This window comes from Cydia strobilella, chromosome 20 (assembly GCF_947568885.1).
Source record: "Cydia strobilella chromosome 20, ilCydStro3.1, whole genome shotgun sequence".
Taxonomy (NCBI): domain Eukaryota; kingdom Metazoa; phylum Arthropoda; class Insecta; order Lepidoptera; family Tortricidae; genus Cydia; species Cydia strobilella.
Window position 1 is genome coordinate 5,982,841 of NC_086060.1, and position 13,496 is coordinate 5,996,336.

Here is a 13,496-nt window from a genome sequence, read left to right on the forward strand (position 1 = left end):
TTTTGGGTAATGGTACGGAACCCTTCGTGCGCGAATCCGACTTGCAGTTGGCCGGTTTTTTTTAAACATCATTTAGAAGTATGGTTATGTTAGGTTGGATGTGTGATCCTTCTGAAAATCCGACGTTTTTGAAAAAAGAGGGCTCGGGCTAAGCTTAGTAGCTTAATGAAAAATCGAACGAGGAATTTTTTGCTAAAAATTACATTGCCTATACCGTACAAAGACCATTGCATATAATATATAGCAGTGACAAAGAGTAGAAAATTCATTAGTTCATTCATTCATTCATTCATTTACCTGCTGTCAAATTGGTACAGCAGCAAAAAATTAGTCACTCGCAGCTTAGGCCTCAACACCTGCACGGCATATAGTGTTGTGATTATTACTATTATTTACATAAGTCGGTAATTACTAATAAACTAGTAATTTCTCTCGTCTTCTTTTTTCTACGTTTAAGGATGACTTGCTACATTATACCGTGTCCGATGCGAACAATCACTTAAACTTTTCATAGGTATAGGTTGGCAAACTTTTAAGAAGAGCCAGTCAGAGTATAATTCGCCGGATTTATAGGTCTCAAAGACCGCTGGTTCGTATCCGGCTCGAAGGGCCAGTTACTATGTAGTAAGAATCGAACGGTCTAGTGCGGTGTAGTGGTGTGAACGGTACTGTAGAATGCACTAGACCGTTCGATTATTAGCCATCAATGCATATATAGCATTTGAAAAATGCAGTATGTTTATTTCATACATGTAATGACACAAACGCTTTATATAGGCATATTATATTAACGGCCACTTCTGGACGAATGGTTAATTTTAGATAGAAACGGGACGTTTTGTCGTGATTTAAAAATTAAACTTACCTATTACCTACCGACTGTTGTTCAAAATTTGTTAATGTTATATTCTAAGTACAAATTAAATTATTTTCTATGAAAATATTTTAATTTGTGTTTTTTCAAGTAGACACACTACTATTTAAACTTAGAGATGACCAGGGGGCGCCACAAGCATTCGGGAAATTGTCATATACTTGGAAATTTCGACCCATGCCATCGTGACCGGATAGCCGAGCAGTTCAGGCACCTGTCCGGTAAACGGGGGACGCTGGTTCGATTCCAGCTCTGGACACTGGAGGCTTTGGTCATTTTTTCCTTTGTATATGACATTTATTTCAGTTTAATGTTATATTCATCATACATCGCTTATTCGTCGGGAAATTTGTAATTATGTTCAGAATCCCAATGAAGACTTAATGAAATATCAATTTCATAACGCGCAAAGCAAGAAATTGCAAGAGCGGAATTAATTGTAATTGACTTTTTCTCAAGATAGCATTCGGCCATAATGCCAATAATTGCATTATAATTATGATTGCCAACATTACATTTACTATGGTTGTTATAAACGGTAAATTTGTTCATATAAACTAGCCAGCATTTTTTCAAGTACTTAGTTAAGTATTTTTACAAGCACTATACACCTATTTGTAGTGAAGTTGTTTCAATTGTTATTTGGATCTATTTTTACCCTCAACGCAACGCAAATAGAGGGCGTGTAGGATCACATTTATCCATCATATGTATATTGTATATATATATATATGTATATTATTATCAAACAGCATTGTAGTTCGGAAACTTTTATTTCACCCTAAAAATCGCGTTATTTGATTCAATCATTTGTTTTGCGATTGTATTTGTAAAAGCATTTTGACTCGAAACTGAGATTTTAGATGTTATTAATTTTGAGCCACCCTTTTTGACTGGTAATTAAATAAATCAGCAAACAAAAAAACTGATAACTGTTACCTTAGGTTGTCAATGCACATTTATATTTTAAAAGCTCTCAAAAAATTCATACAAAAAGTTATGAGTTGTCCATTTTACGACACCATATCGTTCTTTAGAATAAAATATCAAATTCATCATCACATTCTGGGATCTCAAGGGATGAATGAAGACATAATAAATTAACTACCCAGTTACCTCACTAACGTTCCAATCTACTTTCGCATTCTGAACGAATGAATGAAATCAATGATGCTGAATGAACGTTTTTTTCCACCTGTACCATGGAGTTTCGGATGATAAAAATTTGTTTTGTTGAATGTTTATTATTTATGGACTTCGCTCTTGAATGGGGGTGTAACTAAAAAAATGGATAGTGACCATAATGGTGTGAAAGAAATAAAAGTTAAGCGTATCAATGGATTAAGTTGTGAGCGATACCTGCTGAGTGAGTGCTATAAAAGCAGTAAAATTTAAATCAATTTTGTTTTTTTTTTTATAATTTATGGACTGCGTGTGATCTATCTAGGAACAAATTTTACGACATTTTATCTGCACACTTTTTTAGAGTTTTTATAATACAATATACTCTTTAACGAGTGGAGGGAGTTTAAAAACAAGTACTCCAATTTAAAGTCTCTTTTGCCTCATTGAAATGGACGTAAGTACACCCTACATAGGTACCTACTTGTAATACGATAAGCGTATTAACCTAAAGCCAGGCGGGTTAAAAAAGACTGGTACAAGAAACACTGCCAAAAGAGATATATCCTATTTTATCCTGTAAAGGTTTTGTACAATTTCTCTACTTACTCTACATTTATGTTGTTTAGCTATATCCCTAGGCAAAATAATTTCATCTGACCTTAAGTAGATATAAACTGGGTGTAAGCTTTTGAATTTTTTTTGGAAACTACTAAAATTTTCAAGCTCATTATTAGACAAGAGGAAGGCAAGAAAGAGGAATACAAAAGAAACAGCCAGAATTCACACAACTCTACAAATTCCCACACGTTCCGTAAAAAATCTGAAATATGACCATTGACCGCAGCAATGAGTCTCAATAACCTCTACTGTCAAAGCAAATGGCTTGAAAGATCACATCACCATAGGTAACACACCGCCAACTATTCCCACGCACCCAAAAAGCGGCTCCTTTACCGACTACAAACCCAAAGCTACACAATTAAATGTGTTCACGCGCGCTTAATTCGCATTGTCAAACTCGTATAAAAAATGGACATCATATTCGAACCGCGCCGTAATCTCTCTCACCCTCATGAATAAAACTAGCTGGTGTATAAATTCAAATTTCCTCTCCTCCACACGCTCATTTCCATATCTCGGCCGCTCTCCCCCTATGCTTTATTATTAAAACTCGAGCAAAAACCCGACACCCAAGTTATACGCTATCTACGTTCGGAAATGGCATTATCGAGAGCCCGCGGCACACGTCTCAGCCAATAGGGCATTCTTATCAGAAAATGACTCATTTCAAATGACAGAGTGTTCTAAAGCGCGTTCAAATTTAGAACGGCGCAATCACCCGCGTACATTTATTTGAATTTAGAACTTCACTTGACGCGAATTCGAGCTTTATCGCCGCGTGTTTCCCTGTGTACGTTGTCTGCGTGGACTGGAATCGCTCGTTGCGAGAGGAAATTGGAATAAGAAAATTTGGGGTGTAAAATGAAAGATAGACGAGTGCTAATTTCCGGCTATTACTACGTCTCTTTCTTTCCCGCACATTTATTGCGAGGGGAGGCGGGGGTGGTGTGTTACTGTCTTTTTCTAGCATGTGGCTCCGGTTTAGGTAATAGGGGGTACGGTGTAATAGGGCGACGAAACCTTTAACGATAACTTTCGCGCGTGATACAAACGACATCGAAATTTCGGGGCGAATGTCTGCTATATTTTTACGGTCACGTATTTTATAACTTCGACTTTGGGGCCACTTAAAAGTTCGTTACTGGCAATATTGGCAGAATATTGAGAATAATATAACATGGGCAAGTCTGATAATGTTGCTGAATGGTGGTTGCAGTTGACTGCGTCAAATGCCACAGGGATTTATCGACTATCGGCAGACAATTCCTGTGCCGCCATTCAATACGCTGGCTGCTAAGTAAATTGTTTTCTAATAGTGTAGCAACTTTGGAAATATTTATATTGGATCTGTATTCTACTCTGTAGTAAAATTTTGCGCTGTTGCCTGTGAATTATGTTAGTTAGTATAGTTGAAACGAATGTTTTAATCAATACAAGCACAACAAGGAGATGTCTTCAATAGGTATCTTTAAAAAAAACCGGCCAAATGCGAGTCGGACTCGCGCACCGAGGGTTCCGTACTTTTTAGTATTTGTTGTTATAGCGGCAACAAAAATACATCATCTGTGAAAATTTCAACTGTCTAGCTATCACGGTTCGTGAGATACAGCCTGGTGGCAGACAGACGGACAGCGGAGGCTTAGTAATAGGGTCCCGTTTTACCCTTTGGGTACGGATCCCTAATAATAAATTTAATATTGCACGGCTTTTCTATGTAGGGACGTAGATAAGTACTTCAGCAGTATATCAATAACATTAACAATAAAATTTATAGTTGTCTTCATAGATACCTATAAAGAGTAAAACAAGTTTACCTTTAAGTACTCTTTATAAAACATATGAATAAAATTTTCTCATCTACAAAGTTGGTAAGAAAACCGTGCTAATGGTAAATCTACTTTACATCGTAAAACAAATGTTACGTGCGTTTTAAGTGCCATAGGTATGTATGTACTTTACACGTGCGAATTTCCTACTTTTCGCACTCGTATCGTAATATTCGTAATGTACTGTGTATTACGTAACTGTTAGATTTAGTCTGGCAAACGAATTTAGTCGGTAACAACGGATTATAAAAACTATACTCGTTCCTTTTTTTGAGGTTATTATACTAGCATTACATAAAGACAGTATGATTATCTCTGCCTATGCTCAACTGACAAGCGACTCTTGCCAAACTGTACTAACCTATTATATTGTGTGTTCTAACTGGCAACATTTCATAGCTCATGAGCTTCGCTAATGAAACGCGACCGGAAGAACCACAACACAGCATTGTTCCATATTTAAATTTAAACCGCAACGGATATTGCAATGTTCCAATGTTGAATGTAATTTTAAGAACTGTTTAAGTCAAGCTTAGAATACTGGCTAAGTTGTATGTTGCATGTAATTAATAATATAATATAAATAATAATAATTATCTGCGCGAGAAAGCTTCTAATGTACTCTCTACCGTTATCATACGAACTGACAGTAACATCATAAATTCACCAACACTAAGTTCAGCAATAACCATATATATCTACGATAAAACGATTATGCAATAACCCCAAACTATCTCCAAGCCAATATGGATTACAAAGCCATTATGTTATTATGTCTGGAAGTTAATTTCCCGATTTCTCCCCTGTAACCCAATCCCGGCTATTAACGCCAAATGAAATCACTGTCGCCCCATGTTTGGGATCATGGCTCTTTCATTTACGATAAATGAGTGTAACGGAACGTATATGGCGGTTATGGTTATTTTCTTCGATTAAACTTTGTTGTGGCTTCTTGGATTTTTGCCATTTTTGGCTTTGAAAGGTATGTAGAGAGAGAGTCTAGAGAGACACCACAACACAAGCCTTATTGAACAAACTGTGGGAAGTGGGAAACATACATAGGTACTGGAAGTAGGTCCGTTTGTGTAAGATTGTCCTATAATATTTATGAATTAATTTATTTTGCCTCTAAACCTCTGTAGGAGGCTGTTATTTCACTCCGGCCCAATGAGATTTTGTTAAGTTTTAATTAAACTTTGCCATTAAATAACTTTGATCATGCGTAATAAGACTTCATAATCTAAATTCAGTACTTATTGTACCTAGCCACTTGGAAAACAAAAACGTTAGTGCCTTGTATTAAAATTATGGGAATGAAAAACTAATGACTCTCTTAAAATAACAAGAATTTTACTAAGCTAACACATCGTTGTGTATCGTTACTAGAACACATTGCAAATTGCAGCAATTCATGCAATTATCTATTTGCAAAGTTAGGTAATCTGTAGGTGATTTGCACATTTTTAGGGTTCCGTACCCGAAGGGTAAAAACGGGACCCTATTACTAAGACTGCGCTGTCCGTCTGTCCGTCTGTCTGTCACCAGGCTGTATCTCATGAACCGTGATAGCTACAGTTGAAATTTTCACAGATGATGTATTTCTGTTGCCGCCACAACAAAAAATACTAAAAAGTACGGAACCTTCGGTGGGCGAGTCCGACTCTCACTTGTCCGGTTTTTTAAGAATAGCAGTAGGAATTACGAAATACATATTATATTACTTATAAATAAACATATGTCTTTAATTGCCGACAGATGTCAGTTAGTTCTTACCGCGCAACGATTTAGAAATAATTCATATCAAATTAAAGTTCCTTCGTACAAAAAGCAACTCCACAATTAATTCAAATCGATTTCCACTCAAGCGACCCTCACCCCGCAATCAGAATTTCAAATGGCCTTCCAGAAAGCAGCTAGCATGGTGTAAAGGTTCTTTTTTGATTCCAATATGCCATTTAAACTGAACGCGCCAAAAGAAATAGTAGTTCCAACCGAGTTAGGTTGGCCAGCCTGATGCTATCTTGGCAGTTGGCACACCTGACCGACGCTAATTGGACAATAAATCAATTCTTCCCAGCTTCTTATTGGCGAATCGTGGCATTCCAATATTGAAAATTTGGCCGCGCGATATTGACAACATGATAAAAAAACAATAGGCGGTTATCTTTTTCTTTTGTGTTCATCTCTGACTCCGGTTCTTATTAAGGCTGAATCGTTTACGTTTTGTTCGTCTGTATCGACCACTGTCTTATCGGTTAGACAATTTGTTTTTGAGGGCTCGTTATGGAATTATTAATATTAAAATTTGAGGATCCATTTCAGATGACAGATTAAAACAAAATGGTTTCTTGTAAATCCAAACAATAGTCCGTGAGTCATGTGTCATTTTTTGTGGCGTTATGATAAATCTCGTATGATCTATGGATTTAATAAAGTGTGGCAATAAATGCACAAAATGCACAGCGTCATCCATTATAAGAGTTATTAACAAAACGGAACGCGTCAGCTAATCTGGGCGCAGCGTAATTAAATTCTCAGAACAAGCGAGCTATTAAAAGGGAAACGGTAGCGCGTCGCCATTACGAAACGGAACGTGCATAATTATTTCGTTCCCGCCTTTTTTCTTTTTCCAGTTCGATTTTCGAAAGCGCGCGCTAATGTGGCGTCGCTGCCCCTTGGCACGAAGCCTTGTAAACAATGTTCTCGTAAAATCACATTCAATTGCCAACAGCTCTCATTTACTTAATAAAATTGATCAGCTACGCGAACTGTTAATTGCATTCCTGCATTCGACGAACAGAAAGCAAAAAGCGATCGGAGTTTTGCTCAATTAATACATCCGAAACTTGAAGTCAAAACATTTAAAAAAAACGTTTGTTTTTTCTATCCAGCCAGACCACCAACGCATTCAAATGAGCCATATCATTAACCGCGTATAAACAATGTCGTAAAATGACGGGTAGCATGGCTGTCACATCCTCGGTATAATATTATTCATGCGTCTTATCGCCGCGTCTCATCGGCCGCACTGTTAACATGTATTTTGACAGATGACATAAGTTTGGCGCCGTATCAACTGTCATCTAGCGATGAAATACAATTCGGATGTAATAACAAGCTCCCGTCTTACGTGGCTGATAAAGAGGTTTGTGTAAATCAAAGGCCTAATGGTTTTATGACAACCTGCAGATGCCATTCACTCTGAACGTCTTTGTTCTTCATGTCTGGGTATTTTATAATAACCTGGATAATTTTTGGGGCTTGATAAATATTTAGATAGGTACTAAAGAAGTTTCATTGTGTTTCGTAGACGAGCAAAAATTCGATGAATTACTGCAATGTTCTGCCACCAGAGTGCAGCACTAGCCTTTTTAGTAAACCATAGAGTAACTTATACATACTGTGCCTTTAACAGTTTTTTGACAAGTTTTCAGAGACAATAAAATATGACATTGATGCATCAAGGCGGTTTGTTTATCGCTCGAATATGCAAGAGTGACAGAGATTTTAGATAACGAAATTTCGATTTTCTAATTTCGCGATAGACCCTCAGATTGTGGTAGCGGCGCACTCTACGCAGGTCGCAGTTTCGCGTAATATTCCCTATTGTAGGTCCATCCTAACAGTATTTCCCAGTCAGTTCAGTTTCAGTTTGTTCCATATTGGCCGTCTCAGCCGAGTCTTTTCTGCTGTGACTGGACTTGCCACAAGTATCAGCATCATCATAAGTTTTCAGAACAAAACCGGTCTAGAACCATCCTAGAACTGACAAGGCTTAAGCGAGGTTTAGACTAGCAAGAATTTGCATGCCATTTACGTTACTTTGAGGTATCTGATCAAACTTTTAAATGCAGTTTATCTTAAGCGAGGTTTAGACTAGCAAGAACTTGCATGCAATTTACATTACATTGCCGACTACTAAGGTAAACTGTATTCAAAAGTTTGATCAGATACCGCAATGTAACGTAAATTGCATGCAAATTCTTGCTAGTCTAAACCTCGCTTTATAGTAAAATTGGTTGAGAAGTTATAGGCAGTTATTTTTTTGAAAACTACCTATTGCAAATCTTAGGATTATTCATAGCCAAGCGCACCAGCACAGCACCGAACAATAGTTTTTTTTAATGATATGGGAGGCAAACGTGCAGACGAATAGGCTGTTGAAGCCGTCGCCCATGGACACCAACAACACCAGAGGGATTGCAAGTGCCATGCTGGCCTTTATGATGGGAGTATGCTCTTTTCTAGAAGGTTTAAAGGTCGTACCGGTCCGGAAATACGGCGGACGAGAGTTCATTCCACAGTTAATTTAGGTGTATAAGTGTGGTATAAGTAGGTAAAACGAATTGTTTTTAAGGATTTGACAACTTACGGGCTAGCTCGAAGTAACGTCAGATATGGACTCCAAACTACATCTAACTACACGCACAATCACTTTTGTTAAACATTTTACGCACAAAACAACAAAAATAAAGAGGTTACAAAAAAATCTTTAAAAACAAACTGACACTGACAATATTGTCAACAGAGTATTAGTTGTGGTTGCTAGGCAATTTTACATTCTCTTTTATTACGACATGTAAGAGAAAAGGGGAGGACGGCCGCTTCTCCATACAAACCTAGTCCACACTTTCCTCTCTGGATATTGATATAATGGAAAATATTTTTGTATAATGCCCCTACGTTTGACTTTTTTCTATTTTATGATTATTGTAAAAATTAGGAGCGAAAAACAGATTTCATACAAATGTTTAAATGCTCTTATCTCTTATACTTATTAAAAATTCGAAAAATAATTAAAGCATAGCTGTTGTTGATATACAACCAATTGTGTCAAAATATTTTCAATAGGAGTTTCAGAAAGGACAATGAGGACTACGTTTGTAAGAAAAGGCGATTTCGCGCGGGTCCTTCACTTACGTCTGAATTAGGGCTCCCGGTATCCGTGTTACACGCCGAAACGAATACCCGTGTTCTTAAGCCCGGCGGTACTAAGAACCCGGTTTACACGGAACCGCCGGGATTCGAAAACGTTTCGAAGGAACGTTCCCAAGAAACGTATCTCAGACACGTATCTCCGTTTACACGGGTACTTAAGACCGTTCCGAACGGGTCCAAATACTCCGAACCAGTTTGAGCCAATGTACAATGGTAACAAGGTCCACTATTATTATGTTGACTTCAGATGAATTCGTTTGTCGTACGATTTTTAAAGTGAAGCTTTTATTCTATCGCCCCAATTTATTAAGTTAAGATTAAAACCGCGATTTTAATACCGTAAATCGAATTAATTTCCGATTTTTTTTAGTTAAATGCCTACAATCCGAAAAAAGTTTCACTTGCATCGTGGTTTCATAAAACCGCACAATTACTTTTTTTTTAAATTGTTTTTAACCGTATTGATAAAACATTGGTACTGAGCCATCTTCCTAATCTTCCTATGTTTAATAGTAGGTATACATAATTTTTATTTTAAACTATTTATATCATTTAATAAAACCGATTGCTTCTAAGCTAATTACAAAAATTTGATATCGATCATAGTTTTTTTTTATAATTACATAATGGTATAGTATTTTCGTTAATAATAGGTGTGCAGACAGAATACAATATTAATTAAAAATAACAGTTTAATTATTTCGTGGTTATTTTTATCTCGGATCTATTACTTGTTTTGCGAAAACAACACACCTGCCAACGGCGCAAAAAAGTTATTAGTAGGTACACAAAAGCGGGATTATCGAGTAATTTTACCCAAGAACCATAAAATCCATACTACCTTGGATAACTTGCGATAATATTGCTAATTACATTAAGATAGATCTTTAAATTGGTAATCATTCATAATTCACTTTGGTCACTTTCGCACTAGCGTTCAGGTAATAAACTTAAATGCGCACGTTGCCGACCGGCGGTCCATCCATCCATTGTTTTCCAATATCCTTTTGTTTGTCATCGTCGAAAACATGTAGGTTCCCAAACTATTATCACAAGTGTCACCGCCAATTACAAGCTTTATGTCGTTGTAATAAGGTCAAAACATCTGCACAAGAAAATGTTTTCCATTGTTTTGTAGCTGCGCCGCACTAAAAAGCGTTTTACTGTGGTAAGAGGTACCTAAAGTAGAAACAATTAGAATTTATTGAGAAGGTGCAATTTTATCAAGTTGACTTAAAGTGTTTATTAATAACTATAGCGACCCGCCCCGGCTTCGCATGGAGAGTCAAGCATAATAAAATACATTCTGTAACAAGTATTCACTTCGGAAGCCTAATAATACTATATAAGAGTTCAATGTCCATTTGTCTGTCACCACTCACTAGGCTGTATCTCATGAACCGTGATAGCTAGACAGTTGAAATTTTTACAGATGTATTTGTACGGAACCTTCGGTGGGCGAGTCCGACTCGCACCTGTCCGGTTTTTTTAGAAGTTAATAATGGGTTAATTATTCTTAAAATATAGACAGACAGCCATCGCGCACTTTTTTGTAGACCAATGAAAGAGAGACAAGTCCACCATACATTGATATCAAATAGATTGGGCAGCGTTTTCGATTAAGCCAGCGTGATTTTTTCTAACTTCATTAGCAAACATCGTCATATTTCTACCAATTTAAACAAAACCTTAACAAAATATACACATAAACATTCCCAAAGAAAAACTTCATTCATAGGTGAGGTCTGGTTATCGCGAACATACAGACAGACATACGGACCCGGCGGGGGACTTTGTTTTATAAGGTGTACCTACATTATATGACAAGAAATACAATTTCATATCATGTTCTAAAATTAAACTAAAAATAAAGAAGCAAGTTAAAATTGTATTTTTTTATAAATACTTACTTAATGCCAATTTCGAACATTAGTTTGACTTCCTGCCTACATACTGAACTCGATGGTTCTAATATTTTTTTTAAATAGGTACTAGCAGGTTTTTTTATTATATTGCTAACCCGCAACGTAAAAAAAGTAGCTATTTAAAGTGCTATATAAAATACTATACGAAGACTATAAGAAGCGTGAATACTCTTAATACCTATTGCAAGCAAAAACTTCCTGCTCAAGAAAGGAGTTTCTAAACCGTTTATTGAATTTCGACTCTATGACCCACGGAATAAGGTTAAATATGACAGAAACTCGTCATGAATCTTTTGTCTATTCATTTGTAGCTGGCGTTCGTTCCTTCGCTACTATCGTCAAGGACGTGTCCGGAGCCACGGATAAATAAGATACGTATCTTCGAATACCCGTTTATCCGTATACACGGGTCTTAACTACACGTTTCTTAATTAAACGTGTGGAACGGGCCAGAAAACCGTTTACGTATTATTCGGAAACGGGTATTCGAAACGTGTAAACGAAACACGGATTCGACCGCGAGCCCTACTTTCTATACCATCCATAGCTTTAGGGAGCGTGCATAAACTGTAGGGGGCAGCACAGGAGACGTCAGATTTTTGGCGCGAGGCGTACAGTCCGTTAAGTCTTAGAACGACATTCGTTTTTCGGGTAAAATCGGACGTAATCGCGTAATACAAAGTGACAGTTTCTTACTGATTTAGTTGCAATCCAACACCCAAAGAGTGCAGTCGTCTTTTCAGCCTTAAAATATATAGAGTAGTTAATACCACCATAACTAGTAGGTACACAATATATTTAATTTCATATTTTTTGGCAACTAAATGGGGCCTCGTCTCAAAAAGGGTATTTATGTAAATGGTCAATCACGGGAAATCATATATAATGTATACAAATATTTTTCAAAAGAAGCGAAAGCTTTTAAGAATTGTGATACTTGTAAATATTTTAATAAAATTCAAGACCGGTGATAGAAGCAACAGGAATTTAAAACATACATTAAGAAAAATATTAAGCGAAGCCGACCAAAAACCTCCATCCACGCCCTTTGAAACGCCAAAGAAAAAGAGACCGAGAAAGGACTTTGTGTTAAATCTGGATAGTTTTGATTACGATGTAATCAGGAGGATGGTATATGATTTCCATAATAGATTCAAAGAACTCCCGAATTTGAAAAATTTGCGGTTGAAGCTAATAGAAGCTATTAATTTCAAGGGTTCTACAGTCACGCTACGAAAAATGGGATTTTGGTACTGTAAAACAATTGATAATGGAAAAACTTTGATGGAAAAGCATGATGTGCGACTGAAAAGGACCAAATATTTAGATAAAATTGAAATAAGCAGGAATGAAGGAAGGAATATAGTGTATATGGACGAGTCGTATATACACACGTCGCACGTTGGTAGCAAAGGTTGGTCAGACTCTAGCAACGCAGGAATTAAAAAACCAATTTCCAAAGGACAACGTCTCATAATAGCTCACGCCGGCAGTGAAAATGGTTTTATACCTAGTGCGTTGCTTATGTATAAATCTACAGACACAACAGGCGATTATCACAAAGAGATGAATAGCGAGAACTATGAAAAATGGCTTAAAAATCAGCTTATTCCAAATTTGCCGACGAATTCAGTGTTAGTTGTTGATAATGCCCCATATCACAACAAATACACCGAAAAACTGCCCAATTCTAATACCCGGAAACAAGACATGATAGATTGGTTGACAACACATGATATTCCAGTAGACCCCAGCTTAACAAAACCACGAATTTACGATATTATCTTGCAACACAAACACAAACATATACAATATTCCATAGATAAAATACTGGCTGAACATGGTCATTCTGTTCTGCGTTTACCTCCATACCACCCAGACTTTAATCCTATTGAGAATATATGGGCCCAATTAAAACAATACGTAGCTCAACGTAATGTTGACATGACTTTGACAAGCGTAAAGAATCTACTGCAAGAGAAGGTCAATATGATTGGTCCAGAAGATTGGAAAAAAGTTTGTCCACACGCAATTAAATATGAAGAAGACTTCCGTATATATGAAAATAAAATAGACGATTATAGTGACCAATTTATAATTAATACACCTGACTCTGATGTTGAACAGGTAGTTTTAAAAATTACAATAATATCATAATTTTCCAATTGACCATAAAATATGAACTGA